The sequence below is a fragment of the Ambystoma mexicanum genome, chromosome 6q, assembly GCF_040938575.1.
Source record: "Ambystoma mexicanum isolate Mex_15411 chromosome 6q, UKY_AmexF1_1, whole genome shotgun sequence".
NCBI lineage: Eukaryota > Metazoa > Chordata > Amphibia > Caudata > Ambystomatidae > Ambystoma > Ambystoma mexicanum.
In genome coordinates, this window is record NC_090937.1 from 546,354,125 (window position 1) to 546,374,939 (window position 20,815).

A 20,815-nucleotide genomic window follows, 5' to 3' on the forward strand; every position below is an offset into this window, starting at 1 on the left:
CCATAGGAAAACGTTCCATGAATCAGGCCCTTAATCTGGATGGCCTCAGTATCTCTTTAATCCTGGTTACTTCTTGGGCTTTAAAAACAGTACATAAACATAACAAATCTAAAATACCAAAGAGGTACCAAAGCAGACAAGAATATTTTAGATACCAACCACATTTTAACAAAGGTGCTGGCTCATATGCCATGGATGGGGTCATGATATGACAGGGTTAGACCCAATAGAACAACATAGGCTGGGACAATTCCATAGATATGTCAATTTAGCATGTAGGGCCAGTTTCTTCCATATCATGCCAATTAAAGCTACATGTCAGGTATTTTGATCATATGAAAAGTAGAGCCACGCCATTACCAGTTGCTGCAATAATATAGTATCTGAAAAAACAATAGATGCAAGTCACTACAGTGCACAGGAGCCTTAATACTTTAATTAATGATGATGATTTGTTATTTATACAGCGCTTTTGCCAAAGTCCTGCCAAAGTCCTGTACATAGCACATATTTGCATACAATTATCATTCCAACCAAAGTTGGTATTCATTTATCACCCTCAGAAGAATGGAAGCCTGAGTTGGCCTTGCCAGAATTCGAACCTGCGACTTGCAGATCACGTACAGAGTGCAGTAGCAAGTGCTCAACCTGCTGAGCTATCTTAACACATTTCTGTTAAAAATGCAATGCCACCATAAGAAAACATGTCAAAACTGGCTGCCAGTGTAGGACAGACAGATAACAGCCTTGATTATACACAGTAAAAATTGCCATGCCACAGTAAGACATACCAAGACTGGTTGCACCAAAATGCCAATCTAACCATGTAATAACACCATGCTCACTTTATATTTGAAGGCCAGAAAAAAATGCAATGCCACAGTAAGGACTTACTGCAACCAAATGCTATTCTAATCAGATAATTACACTTAACATGATTTCTTTATCAGAGATTCCCAGCACGAAATGGCGCACCACAATAAGAAATGGCTAGATTATCTGCACCAACATGCTAGTTTAGACACATAATAACATGCGTGATACTTAATTATAGATGTCCAGTAAAAATGTCATTCCACAGTAAGAAATTACTAGGCTGGCTATCCCAAATACCAGTCTAGCCACTAATAACACCTATCAAGCTTGCTTCATCATGGATGCCCTTTATGTTTTAGAGCAACCTCCTCCTGTATACCCCCCCACATGTCCCCTCTCCTTCCCACTCTCCTCCTCCAACCACCAAGGTCAGCTTCTTGGCCAAGCATTACCTCTAAGCCCCTCTTCCTCATCCCAGTACTTACGTATGAGGCAAAGTGTGAAGTACTGGGACGAGGAATAGTAGGAGTAGGAGTAATTTAGATTACCAGTAAGTAATCCAAGCATTTAACACAAGTACACACATTCACATGCTCATTTCCATGTTCACCCACTCACCCTTTACTCACACACGCACATCGAGCCACCCAAACATCATGCAGTCATTAACACATATTGCATCATACAACTTACATATACACACACATACACACACACACCCTTGCATGCACACATGCACGCACACACATTTGCCTTGTCCAGAATCCATTTTTGCTCTGAGGAATTCCTCTGTAGGCAGGCCTCTCTGGCTCCCATGCGCCACACATGCAAGGAATCAGCTCTGCTTCCTGCCATACGCAGAGCATAGGAGCCAGAGCCTTCCATGTCCTGTGGTGGTGGCTCCTTAGACTTAAACAATTATTTCTTTTTGTTGTCTTTCTGACTTCAAAATGACATTATCCCCGTTATGGAAAACTGTAATGAAAATAATTTCTTCCTGAAGCCAGAGTGACTTTGAAAAGAAATTAATGTAAAAAGGGTGCTAGTCTGAGCCCTCTTTACTTTTGGGTCCTATCTGCCTCTGCAACCCTTAACCAGGGGTCACAGAGACAGTGCCCGGGGTCACATGGGAGTTTTCAAAGGTCACAGCTGCAACCTCTAGCAAAGCACACATTATGTCCCTGCATCGAAGAAGCAGGCATCCTTCCAGATGTGAGAGTTAACCTCAAGCATATGAACACCTTGTCAAGATACAGGTGTGAACTTAATTTCATTCAACAGGAACTACATCCTCACTGAAGACTGCAGAGGCTGGAAAATGGAAAGAAAGAACTATCATCTCAGACCAGGCAGATGAAAGACAAAGCCATGATAGAGACTGTCCTGATGGTGAAAACAGAAGCACTAACAAGAAATAAACGGCAAGAAGCGAGTGTTCCAACGAGGGAGAGCAAACTGCCATATACACTAACCGAGCTAAACATGGCAGTAGCCTAAATAGTAGCCTATTGTTGGAGCACTGAAAGCAGAACCTCAACTGCCTAAGTCATCCAGAAACACAGCTCAATGTCTAAGACAATGAAAAAGACTCCAAGCAAAGTTTAGAATCCAGCCATGTGATTGATGATGCGAGCCCCAGGTGTGAGGTGGGTTGAAGAGAGCAGCACCCCTGGGGCAGGAGATTCTGACAAAGTGCTGAGAGACAGAACTGCAAGTTGCATGTCCCAGGTTTTCCAACCTCATCTGAAGTGTTTCCTGTTAAATTATACATCATTTGTATGCAGTTAATAAAGCATGTTCCGGTATTGATCTCAGCCTGATTAGTTTGTCCTGCACAGCATCCTTACTTCAATGAACCATCTTCCATTGGTAGTGGGCTTGATGTTTTAGCTTGCCTTCTATGAGAGAATAGTGGTCTAGTAGTACCCAGAGTCATCTTTGTGGAAGGGCACAATGCGCACTTACTTCGGGCCTCCACCTTGGAGGGGACCCCCACAAGACTGCCTGATCTAAATAAGTTAGTTTCCATGGTTTAAAAAATGCAAATAGCAAAGGTCAGGAAGTTTTATAGTGTGCTGCTGCGGTTCTAAACCGATTGCCTTTCGGATGTTGATCAAATCATTCAGCAAAGTTTTCAGTGTTGACTGTCGTATACATATTTTATGCCTACACTACAACACAACTCTCTTAGCATTCTCACCTTTCTGTGGGAATTATGTTAATAATGTACAATATCCAAAGTTAGAATCCATATAGATACATTGGAGGGCCACAAAGGCTCAGAAGATTGCTCAGTGCATTAAGTACTCACTGCGGAGATCTGTGTTTATATTGAAAATTACAATACCAAATTCCATCATCAAGGTCGACCCATCCTTTCCTATGTCTTAAGTTGATGAACCTGTATGTACTGTAATTTGTAGCACAACAGTTGCTCTTTTTTCCCAATGTACCTGCACCAGATAGTGGTTTCTAAAGAAACTAGCATAGCATAGCTACAGCGAAGGTCTAAAAATTGGTATGCCCTGATGGGAGTTGTAAAGGCTAGGCAGCTAACTCCAATGATGAGCATAAAGTGTGCATCTGAGAGATTATTAAGTTTCCAAATTCAAGACTTTGACATCAAAGCATTCATTTTTGTATCCTGGCTTCACCAGCAGACGATACAGTGATCATCAACAAATGGTCTCATAGCACTTGTTAAGGATTTCATTCAGGCACACACCCGGGTCTCGCCTAGCATGTAATGTGCAGATGAAATACTCATTTATTATGTCTATAGGTTCAATATTCTGAGTGATATACTACTCATATCACACCCGTCTCACAATACCCCCGAGGTCACACTGGACCAGGAATCAGGCTAGTTGGTAAAAGTAAATATGTATTTATTTATTTAAAATTCAAACACAAATCTTAATATATATATATATATATATATATATATTGGGGCAGCAATCATCAAATGGTGACAATACAATCAGAAAATAACTAAGGCAATTCAATTCACTTTTAAACAGCACAGAAGATAAAACACAGGGAAAAGACAGTTTTGGTTTGTGAAAAGTTAGCATTTAGGTTGATATTTCCCCCTGCAAAGTTCTTAATTCACAATTGAGCAATTCTACCCAGATGTAAGTAAGCAACAGGTATTTAGGGATGAAGAACAGAGTACAGTGTTTGAATACAGTCTTCCCTCCCCAAACAAGAGAGAAAACCATTTTTGGAAATTTACACTTTTTTAAAATGACAGTTGAAAATGGCTTCGTGAAACAATGCAAAGTGTGCAAAAATGCTTAAATTGATAGAAATTCCTATTGGAGCAACAATAAACAGGTCCTAATACACATGCGCTACAAGATGAGCAACAGTACACACTTTAGATTGGAATGGAAGTTAAGAAACACTTTTGATGGGAAAAGACATTTGTAAAACATTTGTAAAATGTAAATTTGTGGAAAAATGTCACTATGCGTTTTTTAATAAAAACGGGTCAAATACACTGTTCCTAGTCTGTTCCTTTTCCTGTTTCTGTATCTAGCTATAAAATTGAAGAAGATATTGAAGTTTTAGTGAGAGGCATTTTAGAAAAATATAGGTGTGAAAATGAAAACAGAAATCAGTTCTTACAATGACAATTATGCTCTAAACTAGGGTATTCAGGCTGGTTGCTAGTTTGAAACACAGTAAGCCCCAGAGTGGTTTGCGGAAACCAACCCCAGAACCTCTGTGTCCGCCTTGGAGGACTCAGTCAGACTATCCGTGGGATGATACTAAGGGTTTGGGATTTTCACAAGACAAAAGGATTTTCAAGAAATTATCACTATTGCAAGAAATTAAAGCAAGGTTTCAGACTGGTGTGACACTACTACAAGTTCTTAAGTTAAAGAGAGGATGGGTACAGATTGGGATAGAACAAGGCAATATACTATGGGTTACTATGATTCCTGTTGATATTTAAAGCCCACTTTAATTAATATTGGACCGTCAGGGTTCTGGTCATCGGATTCGGTCAACCGGCAGCAGGGCACCTCTGGCGGAATTGGATCAGCTGTGCGGTTCTGGTCAATTTGGTCTGCACCTCAGACTGGATTTGGATTTGAATGGCCCTTCTGGTCACTAGACACAGTAGATTAGCGGGATTGCAAGTTTCTGCATGCAAGCCTGAATGAAAATTTCTGATAAGGTGGCTTACTTCCAAATCCAGGACTTCTTAGAACTTCACCAACTATTAGGCTTCGAACAATATGGTTCCCGCCCATTACATGGCACAGAAACAGCACTCATTGATCTCAAAGCCCAAATAGACAACTTAAGAGACAATGGAAAACCAGCACTACTCCTTCTGCTTGACCTATCGGCGGCAATCGACCTAGTGGATCATAACGTTTTATGTAGCCACTTGGACTCAGTTGCTCATTTCTCTAGTGAGGCAATAGCGTGGATACAATCATTCCTTAGTGACCGAACTATGAGGGTCTTCTCACCATCTGCAGCTGCAGGCCCTACCCTCCTGTGTCTCTCCAACACTGTATAATATTTTCTCCAAGCCCCTGTTTGATGATCTGGACCATCTGGGTATCACCTACACTAATTATGCAGATGATACCCAGATCCTCCTACCTCTTACTGGGGACTATAGAAATGACTTATCACTGGTGAATAGAATTTACAGTACCTTTCAGGCATGGATGGCCACTCTCTCTGATAAAACAGAGCTTCTCATCCTGGGAACCTCTTCACTTCTCACCAGACCTGGCACAGAATACTCATCTTTCATCATCGATGGGAACCTTATTAAGGTTGCCAAGAAAGTACAAACCTTAGGTTTCTACTTAGACTCCACCTTAACATTCACTAAACAGGTAAACACCCTAGCCTCCTCTGCAGCATATACATGCAAATTAATTAGAGCTGGCAAGCAATTCCTCTTGTAAGAGGATTCAATTCAGCACTACAGCCAAGTCAACGCCTAGTCTAGAATACTGAATGAAAACCCTTATTGATATATCTTTATGTCCAGTTCATGCGTTCTGGATGACTACCCCTATATAACACCCCTCCCTTGGAATCCCCCTGACCCCACTGAGCCAAGAAGTAGTTCTGTTTTGCAAGTTTAAAGGTTTATTTGATAACTTAAACAATATATATTATATCACGCTTTATAATAAATTAATAATTGGATATCACACTTAATCTGGTATGATAAAGATTAACAACGGAGAATCTGGCACTAGCACACTTCTTGATAATCACTAAGGAGTTGACATGAAATGGATAAGATAGCAACAATACTTTTATGGTTTCAAATGGATGCAATGTGGAATGAAATGCAGTACAGAAAATAACTTGATAGGATTTCAGCAAAAACAATGAAATCACTTTCTTGGACAATTCACCCCCCCCTTTCATGCAATGCAAGGAAGTGGAAGGAAGGCACACAATTCTCAGAAATGCAATTCAAATGTAATTCAGTTCACCCCAGCAACTTAGACTACAGAAGTTTAAAACACAGGCAAAATGCTTTTATATGTGCTGGCAATAAAGTGAAAAATATGCTAAAATGCTTTTAATTCCCTCTAGAGGTTCAGGGTGAGTGGTATTTAGTTAATATTAGTCCAGGCTCACACTAGCAATGATGCAGGGATAGTATTTATGAGGCAAACAATTTTTTTCAGAGGAAAGCAAAAGCAGCTATCTTTTTAAAAAGTGGAGAAATTTTCAAATCGCGGCAAAATTCGCGAATGCGTCTGGTGCGATTACAGAGGAACTACAAGGGCTAGCAATATCGTTTTGGGGTCCTAGGAAAGCCTAGGATCTCAGCTTCCAGATGAAAGTTACTGCAAGTCTCTAGCACAAACGGTCGCGGAGATATGAGCGATTGAATAAAGGTCGTTTTTCAGATTGAAATTTTAAAGTTAAAAAAAACAAGTGCAGCTTGCAACTAGAAAATGACAAGTGAAAGCTTTACAAATGACAGGTGACAGTTAGGAGGCAGTTCTACTTAGATTAAAATAGCTTGGATTATATTATTTTAACCAAGAGATTTGTTCTGCACAGTTTTCTAGGTACTCACACTATATTCTTGAAATATGCCTTGCCACGGATCTGGTCAGGTTTTAAACCGGACTCTGGTCTCTGCACTTCACAGTGATCTGGGTCAGCTCTCTCTGCTGGTCTGGTCTGGGTCTCTGGTTCTGCTAACAGTGATCTGGGTCAGCTCTGCTCTCTCTCTGGTTCTGGAAATTTGATAGATTTGAAGTCTCTATGTCTGCTCTCTGAAGGTTGAGGGAGGTAAAGTATGGATTTTCCGGCAGAGCTTCCAGCTGCAAATGGATTTGAAGGTCCCTATCTGTCCTGTCTCTCTGCTTTTATGTGTTTTTAAAATGGGTATGTGTGAGCAGCATCACTAGCCAGCACCTCTCCACTTATCATTGGCCAAGCTTTCATTTCTCCCCTGATTGGGGGAGCTAAGTTGTGTCAGAGTGATGTCATTTTACAGCCTGCAGAAAGTCCACTCCTCCTGTCAACTTACACACAAATCTAGATTTGAACCAAATACATATTTGCAGAGGTACATATTGTTTTAAAATCATATGCACCCATCATGCATTACAGGAGGTATCCGCTGTTCAAACTCTGCTCTTCCTGGGAGCTTGCATTCAGAAATGGCAATATTTTGCACTTTTTTAACTGGTTTGCGATACCGTACATTACCCCAAATTTACACACATGTGCGCAAGGAGTATGGACATTAGTTGATGAAGTGTCAGATTTTTCACATGCACACATTTTGAGTAATATCCTCTTTTCCGCTAAAACTCCCCTGAACATGCCACCGGTTCTAAAAACCTCTTAAAATGTGGGCAGAAAAATCACAAGAATTATGGTATCATTTAAATAATTTTCACAAGTCCGTACTATGAGTTATTAATCTTTTTAGAGTTATGTTCTGGCCCCAAAGGGGTGTGGTTTTCCTCCAGCACAAGGTTGAATTTCTGGTTTTTCCAGTTCTGCCAAGCCAGCTTGCTCTCACAGGCAGTGCCCCTCCCCTTTGCTTCAGGAGGAAGCTACTTTTACGACTGCCGCCAATAAAACATTTGCCTGAGTCAAGACAGGGCTTTGTTCAATTTCCTGCAGAGCCCAGGTAATTCAATCAGGGAAGTGTCATATCCCTTTTGGTGTGAGCAGCAAAAGGGCAGCTAGGCCTGGGAACACAGCTGTGACTCAAGTTTCACTCCTGATGGGGGTGGCTGGTGGGCAGAATTCAGTTCCTTAAGCCAGGTTTCAGATAAAATGTCACTTTTTGTTCCCCAGTTTAAGTCAAGACAATGTTTACATATGCAGCTAGAATGCTGATTCTAAGTTTAAAACTATGACATTTAAACAATTGCAACCTATGTGACACTCAGAAGTAGGTCACTCAGTCAATTTAAACATTTAGATTTTTAATGTCTTTCAGTCCAAATTTACTTAAATTGCTGAAATCCACAGCTCAGCCAGTCTTGTTATAAACCTTCAAGTCACTTCAGAATATAACTTTACATTGGATCCACCTCTCAGTAAGTCTTTCTTTGGCATGCTCTGGGTTCATTTATTCAGTTTTACAAAAAGTAAAATCTGGTGGTTTTAAAATGCCGGCTTTCTGATAGTGGTGAGCAGTGGCGTACCACAAAATGTGGGGGCCCCCCTGCGAGCCATGCTGAGGGGGCCCCCCAACTCGGCAACAAATCACGGGTTGCGCCACACTCTGGGCCGGCCTAGACTGTCACGCTTGCACAACACGCATGAACGTGCTGCTGAAGGGGTATGCCGCACACTGCACTAGGAAAAAGATATAAATATGTGTTTTAATGCAATATACAGCACACTTTCTGAGATAAATTGGCTATAAAGCCAGAGTGTTTGCAATTGTTTTGTAGGGTAACACAATCCAATACATGCAAGTCACGAACAGTGCACAGGAACATTAATGCTTCCAACTGGCTGCACAATGTAGACCAGTGTAAACACGTAATAACATTATAGTACAGAATGCCACATTTAGACATACCTAGACTGTTTTCAGCAAAATGCCAGTCAAAGCAATAACACTCATCAAGAAGAGAGCACACAATAAAGCATGTGTCTCCATGGCCTCGAACAACATGGCCAAACTCTTTAAAATCTGCAAGGAACTGGTCAATCCTGTTGTGGTCTATACCTCTTCTGTTCCCTCCCATGCCCTCTGTACAGCTCTGGCCTCTCATTTCTCTGCTAAATCTCAGGACATCCTGTCCTCTATGTCCTCTTCCTCTCTCGGCCCATTTTGGCCATCTCTTCTCTCCTCCTCCTTTTTCCTCTTTCTCTCTGACAACACCTGACGAGGTTTCTAGACAAGTCCGATCTATGAAAGTGTCGTCCAAACAGGTGCTCCGCTGCTCCTCCAGAACCATCAAAGCCCATATTGACACCCTCACTCCAGCCTTGGCCGATTTCTGTAATCACTCTTTCGCCACTGCAATGTTCCCCTCTCCCTTTGAGCACTCCCTTGTGCACCCACTCCTCAAGAAGCAGTCTGCTGATCCTACCTGCTGGAAAACTATCGCTCAATCTCCACCTTTCCTGAGCAAACTCTTGGAAAAGCTTGCCATCTCCCAGCTTACTCTCCACACTGAATCTGTTGGTTGTCTCCATGACCATCAGTCTGGCTTCAGAGCTGCCAGAGGCATGGAAACTGCTCTCCTTAACACCTGTGCTGCTCTCTAACCTTGATTCCAGCATTCCTTCTATTCTCATCCTTCATCTTTCCTCTGCTTTCGACAGGGTCAACATCGCCATCCTGATCAATCGACTCTGTGAGAACCTGGGCATCACAGATCAGACCCTAGAGTGACTGACCTACTTCCACTTGGACCGCCACTCCGCTCCCAGGTCGATCGAGGTCCCATTCTCTCCGCCACCTCTCTCTACCTGTGGCATTCCCCAGGGCTCTATCCTCTCACGCTGGTTTTTCAACCTCTACTTGGCCACTTTGGCCTCCCTGATCTCTACCTTATCCTCTAACTTTCAGTGTTGTGCGGATGACTCAGCTTTCCTTCAGGCTCCCCTCATCCTCCTCTCCTCTCTTGCTCATTCCTGACTGTCTATCCACGATTCCGGATTGGTGCACCTCCAACCATCTCTGCCTTAATGCCAGTAAGACAGAGATCCTTCTCATTGGGACCCTTGCCACTGTGTTTCCTCTCTCACTATAGCAGACCACCTTGGGCCCTCTTCCTTTGCCTTCCTGCGAGGCAAAAAACCTTGGTGTCATCTTCAACGCCACACTCTCTTTCTCTCCTAACATCTCGGAGATCACCAAGAAGTCCCACTACCAGCTGCTCCTCCTCAAAGGGACTCTTCCCTTTCTCACTCTCCACCAGAAGCTCACTGTCTCTAAGCTGGACTACTGCAACAGCCACTTTCTCAATCTGTCTTCCTCTAGTCTCTGTCATCTGCAAATAATCCAGAACAGGACTGCAAGACTTAGCCTTGGCCTCAAGCCCTGGGATTGTATTTCTCCAGCCCTGAAATCTCTCCACTGGCTGCAAGGATCAAGTTCAAGAACCTTTGCATTGCCCACAAGGCTTTCTGGGGCCAGTGCCAACACTAAATCCAATGCTCTCTTCCAAAATACCTTCTTTCTCTAACCCTTCACTCAGCTACCTCCAACTCTCTAAGGCTTAGACATTTCTCCAGGCAGAGAGTGGGGGTAGACCTCTCTCCTCTGCTGGTGCCTCCAACTGGAATGGCCTCCCTGCCCCTCTCAAACTTGAGGCGGACAACCTGAAGTTTCGGAAGCAGCTAAAAGCTTTCCTCTTCTCTGCTGCTTTCGCTCTCTCTCCCCCCCTGCTGGCCTGCCTGACCTACCTGTCTGCTGTACTGACTGGCTGCTTGGCTACCCTCAGAGTCTCTCTGAGTCCAGGCTCTTTCTTGATTGGTCACCCTTGCACTGCCTCCGGGCCTACCATGCACTTAGGGGCTGTAACTGTAACCCTGCAGTCCATTGTTCTCCTTGCACAACCAATAGCTGCTCTGCCCTGGCTGCACTTACTGAGAGCATTGCTGCCCTGTTTTCCCCTCCCCTCTCACTTGCACTTCCCTGCTCCCTTTTCCCTTGCACTTCTCGTTCTCACAATGACACAAGGCCTAGTGAGATCGTTTGTCTTGTCCTCCCTCTTTCATCCCTCCCTTGTGTACACTTGTGTACAGGCGCATTATAAATGACTTGAATCACATCATATCATTTTATCACAGATGCCCAAAAAAATATACAATGCCGCAGTAAGAAATGGCTAGACTGGCAGCACCCAAATGCCAATCTAGCCAGGTAATTAAAGTTAGCAGGACTACTTTATCAGAAATGTCCAGTTAAAAGAAAGTCATACCAAACTGAGGAATGACTAGACTGGCTAAATCAAAATGCCTCTCTAGCCACTAATACCACATATCATGCCTGCTTAGCCTGGACATGGACAACCATTATGATTTATCACACAATCCTGCCCCCCCACACATCCACTCTCCCTCCCACCCACCACCCCAACCTCCACAATCAGCTCCTTGGCCCAGAATTACCTCTGCGTCCCTCTTCCTTGTCCCAGAGCTTTCGTATGAGGCTCCTTGCCTCATAGGTAAGTACTGGGATGAGGAACAGTGGGACTAGGAGTGATGAAGATTACAGGTAGCTAAATCAGGCATTACCTCCATGTACCTCTACCTCTTCCCAGTACTTTTGTATGAGGCAGAGTGCCTCAAACACACGTACTGCCTCGTATATAAGCACTGGGACGAGGAAGAATAGGGCTAGGAGTAAGCAAGGCATTAAACACAAGTAGTAGCGCAACACCATTGAGTTGACTGGGCTTCAGCACTACCCCCCCTGACATTTTGGGCTATATTGACTCAACTTGGCTAACCTTTAGAGCAGTTGCCAGACCGAACAGGACACAGATTTTAAACGGCACCTGGTTTTTGCTGTTAACAAGAACCCAGCAATTACCAACGTAAAGCATTTCACTGTTAGTACCTGCATTCAAATGCCACATTGTTTAGGCGATTGAAATCGTGATGTGGGTTTAGTACTTGCATGCCAGGGGAGTGATTGGAAGGGTAGAGAGGGAACAGGAGACTTATAGGAGAGAGTTAACTGCTTGTAACATTGAATCTGCACTAGAATAGTCTCATTAAAATGCGTAAATAATTTGGATGCGCCCACACAAATAAGTTTCCCCCTCCCCACCGCATGTGAAGTTAGCGCCTCTCCCAACATTTGAAGGGTTAGCCCCCCGAAATGAAGGTTTTCTTGTGCCCCTGTACACAAGCACACACACCATTCACCTTATACACACCCAGTTATCCACACATTTAAGTGTGCACCCTTTCACCATACACTCACACAGGTAGCCACCTATACATTTATGTGTGCACCCTTTCACCATGCAGGCACACCCCCACAGCCACCCATACATTTAAGTGTGCACCCTTTCACCATACACACACAGGCAGCCGGCTATACATTTGAGTGTGCACCCTTTCACCATAGACTCATACACACACACCTCATGGAGTTGAGGGGGGGCCCTATTACTTAAAAAAGAAATTGGGGCTCATTACGGGTCCAGCGGTAACCGTGCCGGTGCTACCGGCGGGTTGCCGCCAGACCCATAAAAAATTACTATGGCCTGACTTCCCGGTGCCACCGTGCTATTTCAAGTCCGGCGGCTGGGAAATCAGGTGCCGGTAATTTCGTTAAACCCCAGACTCCACGGGAATGGGGACACAGAAGCACCTGCACCATTGTTAACGGTGCCGGTGCTTCCGTGACAGGTCTGCCTACCGTGGCTGCTGTGCCTGGCAGGGTCAGACCTGTCGGGCACGGCAGCCCCACCAGGCAGACCTGTAATATGCCGGTCCGGAAACAACAGTGCCTGTAAGCTTACCAGCACCGTTGTTTCCGGACCGGCATGGTCAGAATGAGCCCCATTGTTTCTTTTTTAAGTCACTATAACTTCATTAAGAAATTATTTCAGTTAAGGACCGAACCATAATCAAAATAATTTCTTTATGATGGCTGAGTGGCTTCAAAAACAAACAATTTCTTTTTGAAGGCATAGGGTTCGCCACCCCCCCCACCCCATGACATGGAGGCCTCCAGCCTAGGGTCTTCCATGTCATGGGGTACGGGGGCCCTCAGACTTCAAAAACAAAGTTTCTTTTTGTAGTCACTCTGCCTTCATAAAGAAATTATTTCTGTTACAGAAATGTTCTTTATGAATGTAGAGTGAATTTCAAAAGAATTTTTTTTTTTTTTTTAGAAATTTTTTTTTTTTTTTTTTTTTTTTTACTGGGGCCCCCTCCCAGCCATGTGCTGGTGGGGCCCCCCACACCGCGGGCCCCCCCGCACCGCGGGGGCTGCGGGGGCCCCTGTTACGCCAGTGGTGGTGAGTACTGGTACTGCACCCCTTTTTGGGATTTAAGAAAATGAATTCTCCACAGTTATGGGTTTGCTTTTGGCAATCAGCATTGCCACTCCCAATGGTTTCAGACTACTGTGTGGGTAGTCCAATGGTGGTTTTAGGCAGTGTCCTTCTGTGCCCATAACATCGGCAAAAATGAGTGGCAGCCTATTCTTCGTGCATTTCCCTGTGCATTTTCTGGGAAGCTCTGGCCATCATGATGTTTTCCATGTCAGTACTGCATAGTTTTGAGGTAGGGCTCGGATGCATGGGTAAATACATCCCACAAGCCCCCCTCTTGCGATGGCCATTCGGTTTCACTGATGGGACTCGCAAGATCTGGGATGTTTCCTCATCTTCTTCCAATAGATGGCACAGTTCAGCATCTTTTCCTCCATCCGGTACTGGTCGATCGGTTCTCCTCGCCGGTCCTGATGGGAATATTGGGCGGTACCCCGGGTCCATTGCGTCTCTGCTCCCGGTCTCCGGATCGTCCTCCTTGGCCCGTCTCCAGGTTTTCTTTCTCCTAGGACGACAAAGGAAGAGCGGCAATACCTATTCATAGACATTTTTCCACCACTGTTGAGATAGTGGGGCAGCATATGCATTTCATCATAATGAAACATTACATTCTTATTTTGAATAAAGAACAGTATAACTAAGAGACAGTTTCATGCAAATCACAATATTTTAGAGACTAGATGTGGTATGTTTTATGGTTGGAACTGAATTAGTCTGAGACAGTACCCGCTAGGATTCCAGAGGATTCCTCCAGTTGTTGCAGAGTGTGCCTGGGATGGCCACATTTCAACTGGTTTATGTGGACCCACTTGTCTTCCCCCGCTGCCAAAGGACCTTTGGGGATGTGGATTTTGTAGGCCACAGGGGAGATCTTGTCGATGATCTCAAAGGGTCCCTTCCATGTAGGCAAAAATTTGCGCTGCTTGGCCTGGTTCCTTTGGAAGTTGTATAGATAGACCCGGTCCCCCACCTGATATTCCTTCCTGGAAGTTTTCAGGTCATAATGGGTCTTCATGCTATCAGCTGATCTTTCTAGATTCCGCTGAGCGTAAGCAAAAGCATGTTGGAGGTGTTTCATTAAATTCTCCACATACTCATGAGTAGTGGAGGCATTTATCAGTGTCTGCTCTTGGGTCCTGTAGAGCAAATGCTGGGGAAGCACCATCTTGCGCCCAGTCATCAACTCAAATGGTGACATTTTGGTTGCAGATGAAGGGGTAGATCTGATGGCCATTAGGACCAGAGGTAATCGGATATCCCAACTTGGCCCAGAATCTGCCACAAACTTTTTTAAGATGCTCACAATGGTTCGGTTGTAGCGTTCCACTGCTCCAGAAGAAGCTGGCCTGTAAGCAATGTGTAGCTTTCTCTTGACCCCCAGTATCTCCCACATCTTTGTCATTACTTCACTGGTGAAGTGGCTACCTCTGTCTGACTCAATCCTTTGAGGTAGACCAAAATGGGAAAAGATGTGGTTAATCATCAGGGCAGCTGCGGTTTCTGCCTTGCAATTTGGGGCTGGGAGACATTCCACCCACTTGGTAAACAAGCATGTCACAGTCAACATGTACTTATTCCCCCTAGCCGAGCGAATCACGGGGCCTACGAAGTCGATTTGTAAATCTGACCATGGCAGGGTCATCCCCCTCTTTTGGAGAGGCGCACGGTGCGTGAGGGATGATGGCTGAAATTGTGCACACACAAGACACCCCTTCAAGTATTGGTCAAGGTCCTGCCCCATGTGTGGCCAGTATGCAACCTCTCTTAAGATTTCCAATGTTGTGTGAAACCCCCTATGACCGGCGGTGGCCGCATCATGGGCGTGACTTAACATCAAGCTTCGGAATGAGGTAGGAACCACCCACTGATCGTGGCCAGCTTTGGATTTCCTTACCAACAAACCGTCTTGGATCCGGAACATTTTTGGACACTTCATCAACACTCTTAGGTCCTCTTTCCCAATGTAATCGGTATCCGTCAGGGGAAAGTTCTCAGGGTCCTCAAGGTGCTGGTAAAATTTACCAATTATTGGATCCCCCTTCTGAGCGGTAATCAAATCAGCATCAGGGGTCTCCTTACTCCATTGTGCAATTGAAAGGTCGTTGTGAGCATTTGTCTGGGACCTAGTGATAGCAGTGACCTGGATTTCCCCCAACAGGGACTCAATCTCAATTAGATCCCCTTGGATGGCCCCAGTTTTGGCCAGCTGATCAGCTAAGTCATTTCCAGTTTTGTCTGGTCCCTCTACTTTGGAATGACCCTTGATCTTTTTCCAATAGATGGTCATCTCATTCGAGGTGACCAGATCATCAATGTTTTGGATCAACTTCCCATGTTTCAAGGGTTTGTTGTTAGCACATAACATGCCTCTGGTTTTCCAATTAACCAGGTGCTCCACGAACCCATTCCGTACATAATCCGAATCTGTGATTATGACCAGTTCGTGGAGTTGATGCTGGACAGCAGTGAGGATGGCCTGATGCACAGCCATCAATTCTGCCACCTGACTACTTCGGGGACCAATTTTGTATCCAGCGGAGGGTTCTGGGGACTCATTCACCCATGCATTCCCTACGCCGGCCACCAGTTCTTTCTCCCCGTTGTTGTCAACATGGTAAGAGCATCCATCCACATACACAGTGGGCATTCCCTCACACTTGTCTTCTTCAAAGACTTTGTGTGGGGAATTAAGGTATGCCTCCATGTTGTCCTTTACTTTTAGACTTTCGTCCTCGAGACAGTTTTCTCTGGCACAATCATGCAAGTCAGCCAGACCTTGCGCGAGGGGACTCTTCTTGTTTTGGCCATATCTGACCTCCACAGGAAAGCCTTGCATTGACAGAATCCAGGAAGTAATTCAGGAATTACTCACATTTCCGGCCCGGATTCTGTCACTTTGGAGATATTGCAGAGGCTGGTGTGGATTCTCCACTATGATGTGTTCCCCCTGGATAAACGGGCGGTAATTCTTCAATGCCCACACCGTTGCCAGGAGTGCCTTCTCACAATCGTTGAATTTTTCCTCCACAGAGGATAAAGTTTTGCTCGCATAGGAGATTACTTTATTGACCTTGTCATGCTTTTAGTATAATACTGCCGTCAAGCACGTATTAGAGAACCCCGTCTCCAGGAAGAACTCCTTGTTTCTGACAGGGTAAGCTAGGCATGGCGCTTGTGAGAGGCTTCTCTTGAGTTGTCTTACTGCCTCGGCTTGTTCTGGACCCCATTCCCACTTGACCCCCCCCTTCAGGAGATGAATCAGGGGTCTGGTGATCTCTGCGTAGCCCTCAATGAACTTTCTGCTGTAATTAGTCAGTCCAAGGAGGCTCCTTAGTTCCCGCAGAGTTGTGGGGTCTTTCAGTTTCTGAAGTGCTTCCACTTTCTTTTCCTGGGGACAGAGGCCCTGAGCGGTAATCTCATGCCCCAAGAAATTAACACGGGTTCTGCACCACTGTGCTTTTTGAAAGGAAAGTTTTGCTCCGGCGGCCCTCAACTGGGTCAGAACATAACGGATCTCCGCTATGTGTTCCTCCACAGATGAACTTTTGATGAGGACATCATCTACATAAGCCAGGTTACCCCTCGCACCCAGGTCGGGCATGGCCTTATGTAGGAAAATGTTAAACTCATTACCGGAGTTAAGGTATCCGAAGGGAGTCCGGGTCCATGTGTATTGCTGGCCCCCAAAGGTAAAAGCCAGCTTGTATTGGTCCTCCCTACTGACAGGCACAGTCCAGTATCCATTGGTCAAATCTATTGCAGTGAATACCTGTGACCCCTGAATCTGGGCCAGCCCTTGGTCAATGTAGGGCAGAGGCCATCGGGAAGTATGGACCCGTTTGTTGAGCTCCCTGAGGTCAGCGCAGAGTCTCCACTGGCCGTTTGGCTTCAATATTACCAGCACCGGGTTATTGAAGGTGCTGTGGACTGGATGGATTATTCCCCTGGACTCAAGGTTCTTAATTATTTCAGTAAGGGATTCCATTGATGCGAGAGGCAAGCGATATTGCTTCACAAACACAGGAGTCATGCCAGGGTCCGTGGGGATTGTGGTTGTGTGGATGTCGGTGCGACCACAGTCATATGAGTCTACCGCAAAGAGATCTTGGAAAGCCAAGAAAACTTGTTTCAACTTTTGCTTCTGTTCCAGAGTCACACAGGCGTCAGCTAGGTTGACTCTCTCTTCCACCATCTGCCTGAAGCCTGGAAAGACTTCTGGTTTGGCTATCTCCGCGGCCTCCTCCAGCTGGGTGGAGAAGTCCCTGGTCAGAGTGCTGATTTGGACCGGAGGCTTCAGGTGGGAAAGGCAGCCCTCATGGACCTGGAAAATCACCTCATCCCTCCTGAAGTCACAAGTCACATCTTCCTTACCATAGGGGCAGGAAGTGTACACCAGGAAGTTCCCCCCATGCCGGGTAAAATTCCTGTCTGGTGTTGTATTGTCATCACTGTCACTGTCAAAGCAGTCCTTGGGGATTGGCCCTAACAGTTCATTTCCAAGATCAATGGAGAAATGTCGGTCATCAACCGCCATTCCAATAATGGTGCCTGCGGCTAGAGTAATACTCTTTAAGTCGCTGTTATCCACCTCCATTGGAATGGTGTCATGTTCTATGTTGACTAATGGAGTTGGGTTTACCCCCAACCCTTGCTGTTGGAGAGAAGCATTTAGATGTATGTAAGCATCAGGGTTTTTCAAATGTTGTCCTCTTTTAACTTTCACTTCCAGGGAGAATTGTCGGGTCCTTTCTGGGATGGTGACTTCCTCTTTAACCTGAATTTCAACTGCATAAGGTAGCAATTGAGCTGACCTAAATGCTTTTTCTGGATCATCAAAGCCCATGGGATTATCCGCTACTCGGGACCAAGCTTTGAAGTTTATTAGGTCCAAACTAATGGCAAAGCGATTGAGAATGTCACTGCCTAAGTAAAAGGCGGCAGGGACGTCTCGCACGACCCAACAATTGTGGACTATGCTCTTGTTGCCAATGGAGATTTTGAGCATACACCTGCTTGGCAGGAGATGTTTGGAATTAGGTGCTTCCAGGTCCATTTCCCATTTGTCTATCAGTTTGAATGTGGGAATGGCTGGATCTTTTGGGAGTTGGCGGAACATGGCTTCGCTGATGAAGCTCTTACCGTTGTTCACACACACTCGAGCGAGAACAGAGTCCTTCCCATCATTTAATTGGACAGGGATGAACAACTGCTCTCCAATTTGCTGAATATCAGCCAGGCTCTGAGCTGATTTCACATCTTTCTGCACTATAGGAGTGGTAATATCTGATTGTGGATTTGTAAAGAATTTCAGAGTGTTTCCTTCCAGCGTGGAGTACCACTTTAGACTGGAAGGAAGGTTGATTTTCAGAAATAGAGAGGACCCTCCATCACCAGTCTGTTGTCCTACTGCTATTACTGTCACGTCTGGAATTTGGCTATTCTGGAAGTGAAATTCTACTTGGTCAGGTTTTTGTTCAACCATGTGGCAGGTGCCGTTTAAACTAACATGGTTGACACTCTGTTTTAATTTTATTGGTCGGCTAGTCTGGGTCCAGAGGACCTTGTTTACACAATCTATTAGGGGTGACAACCTCCTCAGGAGGTCATTCCCCAGTAAACAAGGGGTGCCCTCTGGAGTCACAACTATGACTGGGTGTTTCAACTTGTGTCGCCCAATTTTAATGTCCAAGTCTGCCGTCCCCTCGACAGGAATTTCCTTCCCGTCAAAGTTCTGGAGTTGTCCAGGAAGTGAGGTGAGAGGAATTTGGTAATTCTCTCCCCTTCCTGCATTCAGTTCATCAAAGGCCCTTCTGGACAGAAGTGTAGCTTGAGATCCAGTGTCCACCAGTGCCAAGATTGTACCCTGCCCCTGTACTTGTACCGGGGCATAGTATCTTCCCTCCTTCTCCTCAAGGGGGCACAGATAATGCACATTTTTGGACAACTGGTGGGCTAACTTTCTGGTTTTGGACATCGCTAGCGAAGAGATTTGGGCAGAATTCTGTGGAGAGCCTTGGGAATCTGAAAGAAAAAGTTGGCAACTGGAGATCAGAGCCATTGTGGGTTCGCTGGCTCCGGTTCTGGGCCGCCCCCCCCCCTTTTTGGAGGCAGTCACCAGGATGGGTTTGAACCAGGGGATTTTCTTGCTGTTGGTTCTGGGATGAGATGGTGGGCGGCGGTAGCTCAGTCTCCACATCTCCCCAGTCTGGATTTGCATCCCTAGGGACCCATTTTTCTTTGGGAGGAGTTCCCCCCTCTCTGAAAGAGAAGATCCTTTTCCCAGGATCCTCGGGGGATCCCTCTCCCTCAAATTGGAAGATCTGTAACTCCTCCTCAAACTGAGTCTGTTTGGGTCTTTTGTTTCTCCTACCCCCCCTCTGCTCCTTAGGAGGCAGACTTTCCGGGGCAAGAGATTTTTTTTCCGATTCCTGGGTTTCCAGGGGCTGTTTACAAGTGAGGAAGGAAGCTTCCTCCAAGGCTTTACACCCCCCCTTCCCTTTGTGCCTCCTCCCTGGGAACCGGTGAGTTATCGGGGTGCTGCCCCCGTCATTGTTCTGGAGCACCAGGTCCAGAGTTGGGTGCGTTCTGCGCCGGCACGCCCATCTGAGGGTTCTGCTGAGCCCTCATTATGTGACCCAGATCCCGCGCCATGTTTTGAACCTGGCGCTCTAACTGGGAAACCCGCTCAGGCTGATACGGGGCCCTGTTTTCTCCCCTGGGCTGATCCCGGGAAGGGTAGCTGTCCCTCCTCTGGTAATACCCCGGGTTGGGAAGATTTGGGTACCCCTCCACCCTTGGCCTCCCCTCTCCCGGATTCAGTGGTCTGGGCTCAGGGAATTGGGGAAAGAAGGATGGATGGTTTTGGGGCTGAAAGTCGGGTGGATATCTGGGGAAAAAGTTCTGCCCAGGGTTTGGTAAATTTCTGCCCTCCAGTGGGAAGTTTGGAGGGAAGTTCCCTGGGTTAGGTGCTTGGCTGGATCCCCCCCCCCTTGGGCTGGAGGAGTCCACACATAACCCAGGATGGGTCGATTTCCCTTGTAACGGGGACTTACATAATCAGGAGAGCGAGGGACCCCATTTGTGGGGCTGCCTCCTTGGCTCCCTGTCTGTGACTGACCCGAGGACCTCCTGGGCCTAGCATTATTAGGTGCAGGTAGGTTTTTAGGCCCCCCCATCTCCAAATCCAAAACGGGGGTGACCTTTACCTCTGCCACCTTGGCAGCAGCAGGGGTGCTGTTGGCTTTGGGGTTTTTCTGGGCATTACTTTTGCTATCTATCGGTTTCTGCACCTCATAGATCCGGGTAGCCTGTTCAATGACCCAGTCTAAAGATCTTTTCTCGTGAAAATCCCTCACGAGCTGGGTCATGATATATTTGGGCAAGGCATGGAAAAACGTATTAATAAATTCTCTGCTATCCGTGCACACCCTTCTTGTGGTCTGTGCAAAAGCACGCTTTAACTCCTGCACAAATTCTTGTGGGGCCTGATCCTCCCCACA